The 12,551-nt window shown below is 40.1% G+C and overlaps 1 long non-coding RNA gene across 4 annotated transcripts in view; it reads left to right on the top strand.

The window, feature by feature from the left end:
* The window catches only part of LOC109445030 (uncharacterized), a 282,305-nt gene that overhangs the window by 64,320 nt on the left and 205,434 nt on the right, over positions 1-12,551 (top strand). For 3 of the 4 annotated variants that reach the window (XR_012489430.1, XR_012489437.1, XR_012489447.1), the window contains one exon: positions 5,356-5,618. This is a non-coding gene — a long non-coding RNA (uncharacterized LOC109445030). The other variant, XR_012489461.1, reaches the window with a different exon arrangement.

Genomic DNA, 12,551 nt, shown 5'->3' with positions numbered 1-12,551 from the left:
GTTGTGTTATCTATTTTAGATGTTGCCTGATCTTGTTTTTTAAATGTAAATCAGCTTTTTAATCTTTTTTATGTAAATTTGATAGCCCGGACCAGCAATTATTCTGCTTTGTTGCAGCTCCCTCTTTAGAACTGTCTCTGTTTTATGTTTAATTGTCCTAATTGTCCAAATTTGAATAAACCTGGAGAACAGCAATGGAGATCATTACTTGTTTTTAAATTTACAAAAAGGTTTAAGTACTCCTTCCTGAACTTCCCTTTAATTCTTTAGGCTGTTAATTATGATCTGGGAGATTGGAAAACCTTGTTATTGTCCTCAGAGCGACTGCTCCAAATTATAGGTTTGTTTATTCTTGTTTTACTACTTTATATCAGACTTCTCCTTCTTATGAACATGATACAAAGCTCATCAGAGACAATTTACATTCACTTTTTAATCAGTGCAGTATTTTACCAAAGGGGTATCTACACGAAGGGGTATATTATGTGCTCTTAGAGGCTGGAGCCAGTAACTCTAGTCCAGGAAGGGATTTCACCCATTTAATCTATCCATCTATCATCCATCCATTATCCATCTATCCATCCATCTGGCCATCAATTTTTGGAAAGCTTGAACTGGATGACATATCAATTCAATGAGATTATGTTCTTATTTAATAATTTTTAGAAAATGAGTAGATTAGATTCTAGGTCAAAATTGTCTGATTAGATTCTAGGTCAAATCTGACTGAATTTTAAAGTTGATTTAGTGCATAATTTAGTTTGAGAAAACAAACAACAGAAGTAAAACAATGGGGGTCTTATCTCTCTATTGAAGTTCTTTGCAGCTTGGGATTTTATGCTTTGGTTCAGATCTAGGCCTTGGTCAGGAGACAGGGCACTTGACTTAGTAGTTGAGCCTGAGGTTCATCTCTGTTGATATATCTATGTTCCATACAATGTCTCTAGCCAGGATACTTCTTTTTTGTCACCATGCTAAAGAGAAGCCGTCCTCACGGGTCACTCAGCATCTAGAGACACTTGGAATGAACAACAAGGTATATTAATTTATGGTCAATCTGACATGCTGGTTGAATGGGCTCAGATATCAGTGAGAGAAATCCTTCAAATAGTACAGGCAGTCGTATAGAGATACATAGATAACTACTTTGATTGGTGTTTGTGCTAAATTCTGTTCAGGATTGCCTAAAGAGACAGAGCCGTAGGTTGACTTGGACAGTCACTGAAACCCTCTAAGGTTAATTTTCTCCTCTATGAGGCCAGGGTAGAACTAATTCTCAGAGGTGCAATATAAGGAGAACAGACAAGCGTCAGTGTTTTAAAGAAGCCCCATTATCATACACAAGGTCAGATGAAATGAAAATGAAATGTTCTCTTGTAGCATCTCCGAGTTTCAGCAAGTGAATTCTAGTCGTGCTTTGTATTCACAGACAGGAAATATCTATTCAGAAGGAATGAATAATAGATAACTACTTTCTTTGCTTTACACCTAGTTATAATTCTACAACTAACATAATATTAAATGAGTTCCCTTCCTCCCAGTGATGTTTCATATTCGTTACATACTATAACCTCAAAACTCAACAGCATGAAAAATCAAACAGTTGGGAAAATGTATCTTTAATTTTCCCACCAATTTACCACCCCCTGCCCTCTTGCTCCAGATTATCTGCCCAGTTATTAGGCAAATGGTATATTCTAAGTCCCTCTACTCTCATAAAGATGATGGACCCCAGCCAATCTTAGCTCCAGCTTTTTAGATCCAATTTTTATTTGCTTAGTTTTAAAACCAAGGCTCACTTTCACAGTGGTATGTTAAATACCTCATTTGCTGAATCATACCTCAAATAAATTTAACAAAATGGTTTTCAAAACTTCACAGTGTTCATTTTTAGTGTTACATAATTCATGAATAGTAATTTATGTTTAGTAAGAAATAGTAATACAAATTTAGCCTGATTTATAAAAATTGTAGACTGTATTGTTATAGACAGTATATTAATAGCAAAAAGAAAGGGAATCATGATCAAAGAATGATATTACTTTGGGAATAAATCATAGACAGAATTTTACTGACTGTTCATTGAAGAACTGAGAGCACAACGGTTCTGAGAGACGAAGTGACTTGTTCAAGGTCACACAGCTGGTTAGCTCCAGATTTGGCCCTAAACCTCACAGTTTTTGGCGTCGGGTCCAGCACACTTTCCTTCACAACATGCAGCCTCTTAGTTTGTTGGTTTTGGGTCAGAAATATAATTAACACAGGGCACAAAGCCTAGATTATGAAAAACTTGGAGGGGAATCTAATGAAAATCAAGCTTTTATGAAAGTCCTAGGCAGTTGACCTGTCCTATGATATATTCATACTGTCCAGCTGCAGTTGGAGTTTTGGAGCGTGGCACTTCTTTCTTTCCTCGTTGACTGCCTGGGTTTCTTTCTAAACTGGTGATTTAAGAATCTAGAGAGAGTGCACAGATTGTAACAGAGTGATAAAAGTAATGTGGCAATGAATGGATAAATAAGTAAGTAAATAAATAACCATTTTAAAAAAGTACAGAAAAAGTTAAAAATAAAAAGTACAAAAGAAAGTAATACGGTAATAAAACAAGTACAATTCTAAGAATGTTGATGTGAGGTGTTGAAGCAGTGGATGAAGAGCTCCCATTCCAAAAGTTTAGCCATGATAAATAAGAAAAAGTCGCATTTGGTGTTAAAGGGAAACAGACTAAGCCACCCCCAAATATGCTACTTTGGCACATGGATTATTTTGAGCTGAAGGCAATGAAGACCAGCAGACTCAGGAAAAACTTTTACCCCTCCCTGAACTGTCCAAAAGAATTTAGACAGGGGGACATGCCCAGAATGAGATCTGTTGCCAGAGATAACTTTTTTTATCTGAAAGACTTACCTGTTTGTCAGGGCAAACATCTGATTACCAAGCATCTGCTCTTGTTACCTTCCTGTGAATTGCCCTGCCCTCCTTTGGAGCTCCAGGCCCCTATTCCATTCCTTAGCTCAGGATGGCATAGAATTGCCTGACTGCCTTGGAATCTCATATCTTTGGTGCGCCCATTCATACAAAATTAAATTTTTTTCCCCCTGCTAATCTGTCTATGACAATTTAATTATTAGACCAGCCAAAGAACCTAGAAGGAAAGAGGAAACATTTTTCTGCCTCTACAGTGTCAAATGATCATATAAAAGTATGGTTGCTTGAAAAACAAGATGGCATGGATACAAAAGGGTTTAAGTCTCTGATGCAGACCCATTAGCCACATAGATGGCATGAGATGAAGCAGAGCTCTAAGGGATTATAAATGAACACCAAGCCCATACAGAATCCTATTTAAATATATGCACATACGTATCACATGAGTATGCTTGTGTATGCAGAACACATATGTCCATAGGTTTGGGTCCCATTCCACAGTGTGGGATTCTTTAGTTATATTTATAAATCCATTGATAAGTAATATCCCCAGGAATTGTTTGAGATGCCAACTGGATCTCACTAACAATTACAGTCAATATGCTGAGACAGGCAGGCTAGGTAAGTAGCACCTCTTACAGAATGGCTCATTCCTCCCTGGTTGGGATATCTACCACTCCTCTCTTTATTCCTACCTACTAGAAATCAGTGTCTTCTCACAAGGTCTTGGGCTTCTGATTCTTCTGTCTTGGCAGACACTCTTGGAACAGCCTTATGCTTATGTTATATCAGTTAGCATCTATATAAAAGTTATTTTCCAATCTCTCTTCAATATCACCATATTGTAGGGAGAGGGAATATGGTGAGACTGCTGTGTGGCTCTGGTAACCCAATCTCTCAGGGTATCACTTCATTTGAGCCACCATATTAGAGTGAGGACATTGGATGTTTCAAGTACTCCTTGATATAATCATTCTTTTGGTTATTGACTCATATTACCAATTCCAGTTGACATCAGAATGCCATCATTTTAATTTATATTTGATTTATCCTAATATATATTATAATTTACATTTATATATTAGTTTATACTTACATATATATATATATATATATATATATATATATATATATATATATATATATAAATTTCTATTGACTTAATTATTTGCATTCTCTATCCTGAGAAGTCCTTTCTTGAAATCAAGTTACCTGGGAGGTGAATTTTAATCAGAATTCTGATTGGTGAGCATGGAGTAAAAATTGCCTTGGGAGGATATTTTATGTAAGCTCTAGAAAAGCCTGATCAAATTTCCTTACTTCATAACTGAATATACTGCTTGATGACCAGATAATGGAATCTCCAAATTTAGTAACCTTTTACTATTGAACGTATGAATTTCTTTTGGAATGGAAAAAGTGATGAGCAACAAAATTGATAAGCTATACGTGATTGGCAGAATGGCCCCCAAAATGTCCAAGCCCTGGTCCCTGGAACCTGTGAATATGTTTCCTTACATGGCAAAAAGACTTTGCAGATGTGAGTCAGGTTACAGACACAGATTATCCAGTGGGCCCAATCTAATCACGTGAACCTATAGAAGCAATGAATTGTATTTTTTGTCTCTATTTGTTTATATTTTCTACACCTCAACATTGAACATTTTTTCTTATATAATTAGGAAAAAATGTGAATTTAGATGAAAATAGAAAAAAGGGAAATAGAAAATAACTCTCCAAACTATAGGACCTGAAAATAGAAGAGCCTGGTTGGACGTAGGCAGGGAGGAGACGGCAGAAACTTTATCAGCTCTATTTAGCCTGCAAGTGACAGAAACTGGCGTGGGTCATGGGTCATGTGCCAATCCTGGGCCAATTATAGTTTCCAGAAGAGTGGTGCACCAACTCTGAGTGGAAGAGCCCCCAAATCCACGTGGAGTGTGGCTGAGGCAGATACGGAAAGAAGGGGACAGGCTGTTAGCAGAAGGAGGAGTAGGAAATGCTTGCTAGTCACAGGGCTTCTTTACTGAGTCTCCAGCCCTAATAGAAAGACATGGAGAGATAAAGAATGGTAGGCGACTAAAGATTATGATGAGCTCGGTTAGCTCAGTTTGAAACACATTCAAGTCTTGATGTCAGAAGTTTTGTCCTGTTTAGAGGCTGTAAAGGCAATTGCAAATGGGTTAATAGAGAGGTAATGAGATTTGCAAGTCAACTGCATTGGCATAGTAACTTAAACCATTTTGTGAAGACTCTTTTTTTCTATGTCAAGGGACAAAAATGGACCTAAATTACTTCGAACCAAGCAACTGAAAAAGTCCCGGGTAGAATCCAGAAGCTCACGTGTTAGATGCTCCAACAATGGTGCCAGGTATCTGTATTGTTCCATCTTCTCAGTGCTGCTCTCCGTGCTGACTTTGTTCCCAGATTTACCCTTCCCACAAGATGGCCAGAGGACTGTCAGAGATCTCAGCATTAACCCTGCCAGTTAACCAACATCACCAGCAAGAGAACACCACCTTCGCAACAGTCCCAGCAAAAGTCCTGGTGCTCTTTGGACTGTTTTTGGGGCACATCTTGAATCCTTCTCTATGGCAAATGAGAAAAAAACACATGGATGAGCCAGCTCTGGATCGTATGCCCAGCCCTGGAGGCAAGAGGAGGGGCCAGCAAAAATGTGTCAACGAAAGGTGAGTGACGAGCATAAAAGGTGGGCCCAGAGAAAAGTCCTTCTTTCCTTCCTTTTCCTTTTGACTTCACCACAGTTTCCACCTAGCGTGTCGACTGAGGCGGCCTGTACCTTCTGCTGGGCCCTCTCGGAACGCTCACTTAGTCACCCAAATTAGATTTATGCACTCACCTCCTTGTCATGATAACACAGAAAGTGGTTCAGTGTCCTGGTTTGACATCTGTGCAATTCTTCCCTGATGACAATCCTAATGCATTTGGTTTTTCTCCAAATGTATGCGAACCATATTATGCTCCTTTGATCAAGATTATGCAAAGAACCAGATGTTTACTTTCATTGCATCTTAGAGATAACAGTTGGTATTTTTGAATGACCTACCTGGGGCTTCAATGTCCTTTTCCTTTGAATTCTACGTTAGGGTGTGTTCACATGCACAACCATTTTTTTTTTCTTCTCAGATAATTTTCTTAACATCATTTTTTCTGCTCTAACCTGACTCTCCCAACCTTTATAATCTAACTCATCCCCCCTCCAACCTGAGTTTGTACCCTCTCACTGTTTATGTGATTATGAATGTAAGCTTTCTAATAAAATAATAATAATAGCTACTCCTCATTTAGTGTTTACTGCAGGCCTCCTTGGCATGGAACTAAGTCTTTTGCATTTATTATCTCATCTTGCCATAGAGTTCTGTATTTTCTCTTCAGTTTTCGGCCTGCGTATTCAGTGTGGTCTGACTCTCCGTGCAGACTTCACGTTTTCTGAGCCCATGGGGTATGTCTTCCTCGTGCGTTTGTCCTCTCCCGGCACCATACACGTGCAGTTTGGTGTAGTGCCAGGGCTCGGTGCCAGTTGCCAAATGACTGACAAAATATTAATAAAGCTGAAAGTATAAAGTATTACACTTCTTTCAGTTACTGATTTTTTTGTAGCTAGCTGCATCCTAGGAAGACTTTGCTGGCCTGAGGACTTTAAAAACTGGTCTGCACCATAACTAGAAGTAATTGTTCTTGTGATTGAAACTAACAACTATATAATGCCTGCAAGGCATAATGCCAAGACATGATTTGATTTCAGGTTAAATTTGCAGCTAAGTTGATTTTGCAAAATGTGCCCACATGTGCTCAGGCAGTATGAATGCTCTGCCTACCTCCATTCACCCTAAAAATGCACTTGTTCACAGAGTTGGATAGCCTTCACTTGTTGGAATATTGGACTGTGAATTTAAGGCTGAGGCTTCCAGGACTAATTAGAAAAAAACTGTTGTTGAGCAGCATGTGCCAAATGTAAAATACCACATCAGATGACTTTAGGACGTCCCTAAAAACAGCTGGAAATGGGACCATAATATGTATCAAGTCAAGAGAGAGTCATAGCTAATAACAGTGAGTTGTTTTGTGCTGTTAAGTAATGAGCAGATCTGTCAGGAGAATGTTCAACACGAGCTAATATCAAACTTGGTGGAATAACTTAGTCACTACAGGGTTCCCATCTGTGAAGTCGCTGGGGACGTACATAGCTGCCTCCATGAAGTCTTCAGATTTTTCCATCAAATTAGACAGCCAAGGGCAAAACCAACAGACAGGGGCATTATGGGACACTCCTGGAGGATTCAGAATCCATACTCTCATGAATAGGTCCCATTCCTAATTTTGTGCATGAGCTAGGGCTCATGTCAGTTTTGTAAGAAAGCGAGGAATAAGAAAGAAAGCCAGGCGCTCAGCCCTCTCCAGACTGTCAGCGGCAATACACCTAAATGCATGTTTAGTATGATTGAAGAGAAGGGGATAGCTTTGTTTTTTTTTTCCAGTAGGAAAGCCCCAGAATATTATCTTGAGAGAAGAATTCACAAGTTTTGAGGAATTGGATGTCGTGACTGCGCCAAGGCAGGCTGCTGTCAGGGAAGTTATATTTATGGGGTACAGTTCGAAATTTTACTAATGTTCCCCATGACACATCGATCTGAGGGTAACAATAGGGTTACATTTACAAAAAACACAGCAAGTTTCTGTTTTGATCTCCTTCAGCAACTATAAGGAAAGCAACCATTTCATGTATTCTAGTTTACTTCACTCCTTCTTTTTTGTTGCCCTCCCACACCCTCACCATTCTCCACTAGAGGGCCCTCAGATGATCATGGGTGTGGAGTAAGGATATCCTGACTAAGAGAATATAGAAAAGTATATGAACACACTACTCAACACTGTCCCAACCCACTTCCTCTCCTCCCACCAATAGTGATCTAAAGTCCTTGTACCAAACTGGTAGGTCTCAATTCACTCTTCTTTTAAGGTAAGTTATTTCCCAGGAATTTCCTTGAACCTTAATGAAAACAAGCTCCTGATGGATTTACTCCATTTGTCCTCAGATCTGACCAGATATGTCTGGATTGTAGGGTGAACACAGTCAACTGAGAAAGCTCTGCCCCCACCACAGCAGGGCAGCTGTCTCAGTGACCTCATGTTTTAAATGTCAGGTGGTGAAAGCTGAAGATTAACCAGACCACAGTAACGATTTTACTTTAGGTTCCTCAGCAGCAGACCCTCAGACAAGGAGTCAAGTGTAAGTGATATACGGGGGAGGTGACCCCAGGAAACACTTGCAGTGGAATGAAGAAGTGAGACAGGGAAGGGAGAGGCCGATAGAGGGTGTGTTATCAAGCCAGTCATGACTTTAGGCAACTGGAGCTTATTCTGCCCAGGAACTCAGGGAGAGAGTGTAGAACATACCTCAGAGTTGTCCCAACTAAGAAGTGAGGAGGCTGGGATATTTATCCACCAAATCTCTCCTGTCAGTGGTTAATTCCAGGGGTATCAACACCCCAGCCCCAGCGTTTATGGCTTGCCCTGTAGGAGTGCTGACCCACCTCTTGAAGCCAGAAACATAAGAAGAGAATTGCAGGGATTCACAGTTAGCATCCTTTGATGTGTAGAGGTGAGTAGATGAGGGTGGGTACTGACTGAGCCCGTTATAGCAAGAGTGAGAAATGGAGCAGGAGACTGAGTCATTCATGGTCAGGATCAGCAGAAAAGCCATGTTTTGGTCATTTCCTATCAGTGCATTAACAAAGTTAATCTCAGACAAAGAAACCAGGAGACCAGGAAGTGAAACTTTAAAATACTTACAGTTTATGTAATTCCCGCGAGGTAACTAACACGCACTTGCAGTTGGGTAGGTGTGCATGAAGTTTTAGCAAGAGAAGAGAAATTTGATCCACAGATAAGCTCAAAGAAATCTGATTGTAGAATATACTTTGAAATTATCCATTCTAGACTTAATCTCACCTCACAAACCCAAGAGTCCTTTAGCTAATTCCTTTCCAAATGAAGGAGCCAATCAATGTTCTTTCAACGGAGAAAATTACTGGAGAGGCTAGTATGTGTTTTGATGCCCTAATGAGGAACTATGAATTATCCAACCCAAACCAATTAAGTCTTAGCCCAGATAGAGGACTACTGAGGAGATGAGGACACAGCATGCATTTAGGGCAGAATTAACTGCTTCCATAGCCTGGAAACATGCTTGGGGGGAAGCCAAGCCTCGTAGGCGCTCTGCTCTCCTTAAAACTGGCAGTCAAAATGTGCTCCAGCCCAATGAGAGCTTTTGACGCTTTTGCTTCTTTGGCCTTCAATTTTAAAAATGTCTGTAAAGCATAAAATATGTTTTGAACATTACATAAGGCTATTAAGAGAGGGTGAATCATGAAAACATAGTGTGTCAGAGACAATAAAGTAAGTGAAATGAACTGCTGCTGACGAGGTGCTTGACCTTGGGCCAGTTGCTCAGTCCTTTCTTGTCAATCAAATAGGAAATTATAGCCCAATAATGTGGTTTTGGATTGCAGCTCAATAAGCAAACTCTAATCTCTTGGTTACGCCTTACTGTTCCATGGGAAACCAAGCACTTATTTTCATTTTAATGTGATCTGTTCCAGTGGACTGTGACTTCCTAAAGCACCCAGCACAATGCCTGGCTTGGCTTAAGAACTGGGAGCTATGTGTTGAATAAATGTGAAATGAGTAGTGGAAGCAGTTAATTTCCAGTATTATGATGCACCTAGAAATACGTGAATAAACATACCATCAACACAAATAGCTTTTGAAGAGAACGGTGGATATTGAATTTTTGTACAGCTCAGGTACCTTAGTGGTATAGGGGACGCCTAGCACAGGATTGCTGTCGTGAGGTGTGTTGTGTGGTGCCTAAGACACAGCCTTTTGTGTCAGGTGGCCCTGGGCTGGAATCTTGGCTCTGCTTCTTGCTAGCTGCGTGTTCTTGTGCAAGTTATCCAACTTTTCTGGGCTTTAGTTTCTTCTGAACCTTGTAGGTTGCAATATGGATCTTGTAACCCTGAAGCATCTAGAAGGGCTTGAGCGACAGGCTGTTACTGAAAAGTGCTCAGGCTCAGATGACCAGGAATATGCACAGAGTTCAAAGTGAACTGCAAAACCTCCTCCATGGGGTTGCCTTTCAGGCCTTCTGAGTCAGTCTTTGGTGGCTATCAAAGAATACCTTTTTCCCCCCCCCTTGATCTCTCTTTCTTTTGTTCTGCCTCTTCCACTCCCCACCCCACTCCTCCCAGTGTCCTATCTCCATTTTCCTGGCATTAGGATTGGCCAAGGTTAATGAAACTCTTGCTCCCGTCTCCATCTTTAAAGGATAATGATGATGGATCATTGGAAAAGATGGTGTGTTTTCAAGGTCCTCCATGTGTGGAGATGGAGGTGTTCCCCATGCCATGATTCTGCAGAGTAGAACATCCTTCTGCACATATTACCACTTCTGGTGACATCACTTTGAGTAACTATGCTGATGTCACTTCCTGGGGTGAAGGTGGGAAGGGACAAGGGCATGGAGAGAACAGAAAACCATTTTTGGCCATACTGTGCTAAGGCAATACCTACATCTTTCTAGTACTTGCCACAGAGTGGATGCTCCAGACATGTGGCTATGTTCAATCTTCATGGTGTTAGATAGTGATCAGGGGACACTTCTTCCCTCGACTTGCTTCACCTCTTCAAACTTGTGTTTTGAGCAAACAAATCCAGAGTTGTAAACAAGTCTCCAAATTTCACTAGGACAGCAAAGAGGATGGTTGAAAAATCACACTATTTGGGTCAGTACTAACCCTTGGGCAAAGATCTCTGATCAATGGATTGGATTTGACCTCCATCATTCTCCAAGTACGATTTATTATCATGTCTGCCTTTCTGACATGGAGGCCCAGTACAGGGTTGTTGGTGTGTGAGCACCTTCCTCTGGGGAAGTCCCTCTTTTTCTCCCACCATGACCAAGGAAATGATCAACAACCCCTTGTCCTAGAAATCCTGGGAACCTTTCTGCTCTTAGGGCACTTTAAATAAAGACTACCCATGGGAAAGCTTTTGAAAAATGTCTAATTTATCTTTTATTATGAAATCATTTACTGCTCATTTGCTTTTTGTTTATATATTTCCAGAATTTAAGCAGCACAAGGATCTCAAAGCAGATCTAGTCCAACTCCTCTTCACTTTAAAGAAGAGAAAGTGTAAACTCTGGTTTGCTGCAAATCCTCTATATCTCTTCCCCCCCCCCCCCCTTCCTCTCTTTCTATAATAGCTGCCAAGAGCTTTGTCTGGAAAAAAAAAATCTGAAAATTATATTCCTGTAGACTATTTTTGTACAGACTGATGTTTTAAAAAATTCCTTAAGATAAAAGAACATTCACAGTTGAAGTTATGTAGCTGCTTGGTGAGGTGGTGACATGGCACAATGCTTAATATAGCTTATATTTATTTATTTTTTCTACACCCATGTAATAGCAAAAAGACACAACGACATGGAGAGCCATAAAGTCAAACAACTCTCCCATTTCCTTTTACAGCACCAGGCGAGGAAAGGCACGATTGGGTATCCTGACCATTTTTATAGGGATTCGGAGGCAGGTTAGACATGTCTGAAATATGTCCTTCAATTCTTAGAACTCTTTCAGGCCTTCCTGGTGAAGGATGTCCCTTGGAGAAATACTCCTATAAATACAGGATGTTTTCATTACTGTATGTGGCTGATTCAGCCTGTTGGCTACATGACAGTGAGAAGAAGTGCCTGAGAAATGACTTCATATAGACTGCGTTCAAACAGTCCCTAGAGCTCCCCGGATTAGAATGACTCTAGTGGGAGCACTTGGAAATGAATGTTCATATATCACCGGGGTCTTTAAAAAAAGGTTTAAGGTTCTGTAGGCTGTCTCCCCTAGTGCAGTGAAATGATGGAATGATAGCATGTATTGAGATGAATTTCTGCCTATGAAAATTTTCACTTCTCCTTATTGAGGAAAGATACAAAATCAATAACTCAGCCAAACAGCAAAACAAAAAAAATCCCCCAAACCACAAAAAACCCCATACAAGGAGATGGCAGGAGGATTTGTTTGGGGCCAATCATAAATATGGGGGGCATATGTTGGGGGTTCAATTTGGGTTTTCTTCAGCCAAGGGAGTGGAAGCTGGGCCTTTAAAAAGTGATGTGTTATTTTAAATAACAACAACAACAACAACATCCCATGTTTCTATAGCTCTTTACAATTATCAAATATTCTTTCTTCTTTTATTTGAGCCCTGAAATCACCTTAGAAGAGAGGCGATATTTTTATAGAAGATGGACCTGAAGTGCAGAAAGATAAAGCGATTTGTCCAAGGTTGCACAGCTAGTAGGTCTCTAGGGCCTCCAATTCTCAATCTGATGCTTTTCTACCATCCCTCACTGACAAATAAAATATTGCTTCTCTGTTTTTGTAATATTGCCAGTGCTGTAAACATATTACAACCCCCACTTCGCTGATCAAAAATTAACTACTCTTTATTGAATAGAGATTTTATGGTGTGAAAGACTGAGGAATATAGCACCCTTGATGCAGGGTGGGAAGGAATTGACTTAGGGATGCATCATTTCTAGA

This window comes from Rhinolophus sinicus, linkage group LG01, assembly GCF_036562045.2.
Source record: "Rhinolophus sinicus isolate RSC01 linkage group LG01, ASM3656204v1, whole genome shotgun sequence".
Taxonomy (NCBI): domain Eukaryota; kingdom Metazoa; phylum Chordata; class Mammalia; order Chiroptera; family Rhinolophidae; genus Rhinolophus; species Rhinolophus sinicus.
Note: the sequence above shows the minus strand (reverse complement) of the source record. Positions and strands in the feature narration are given on the sequence as shown.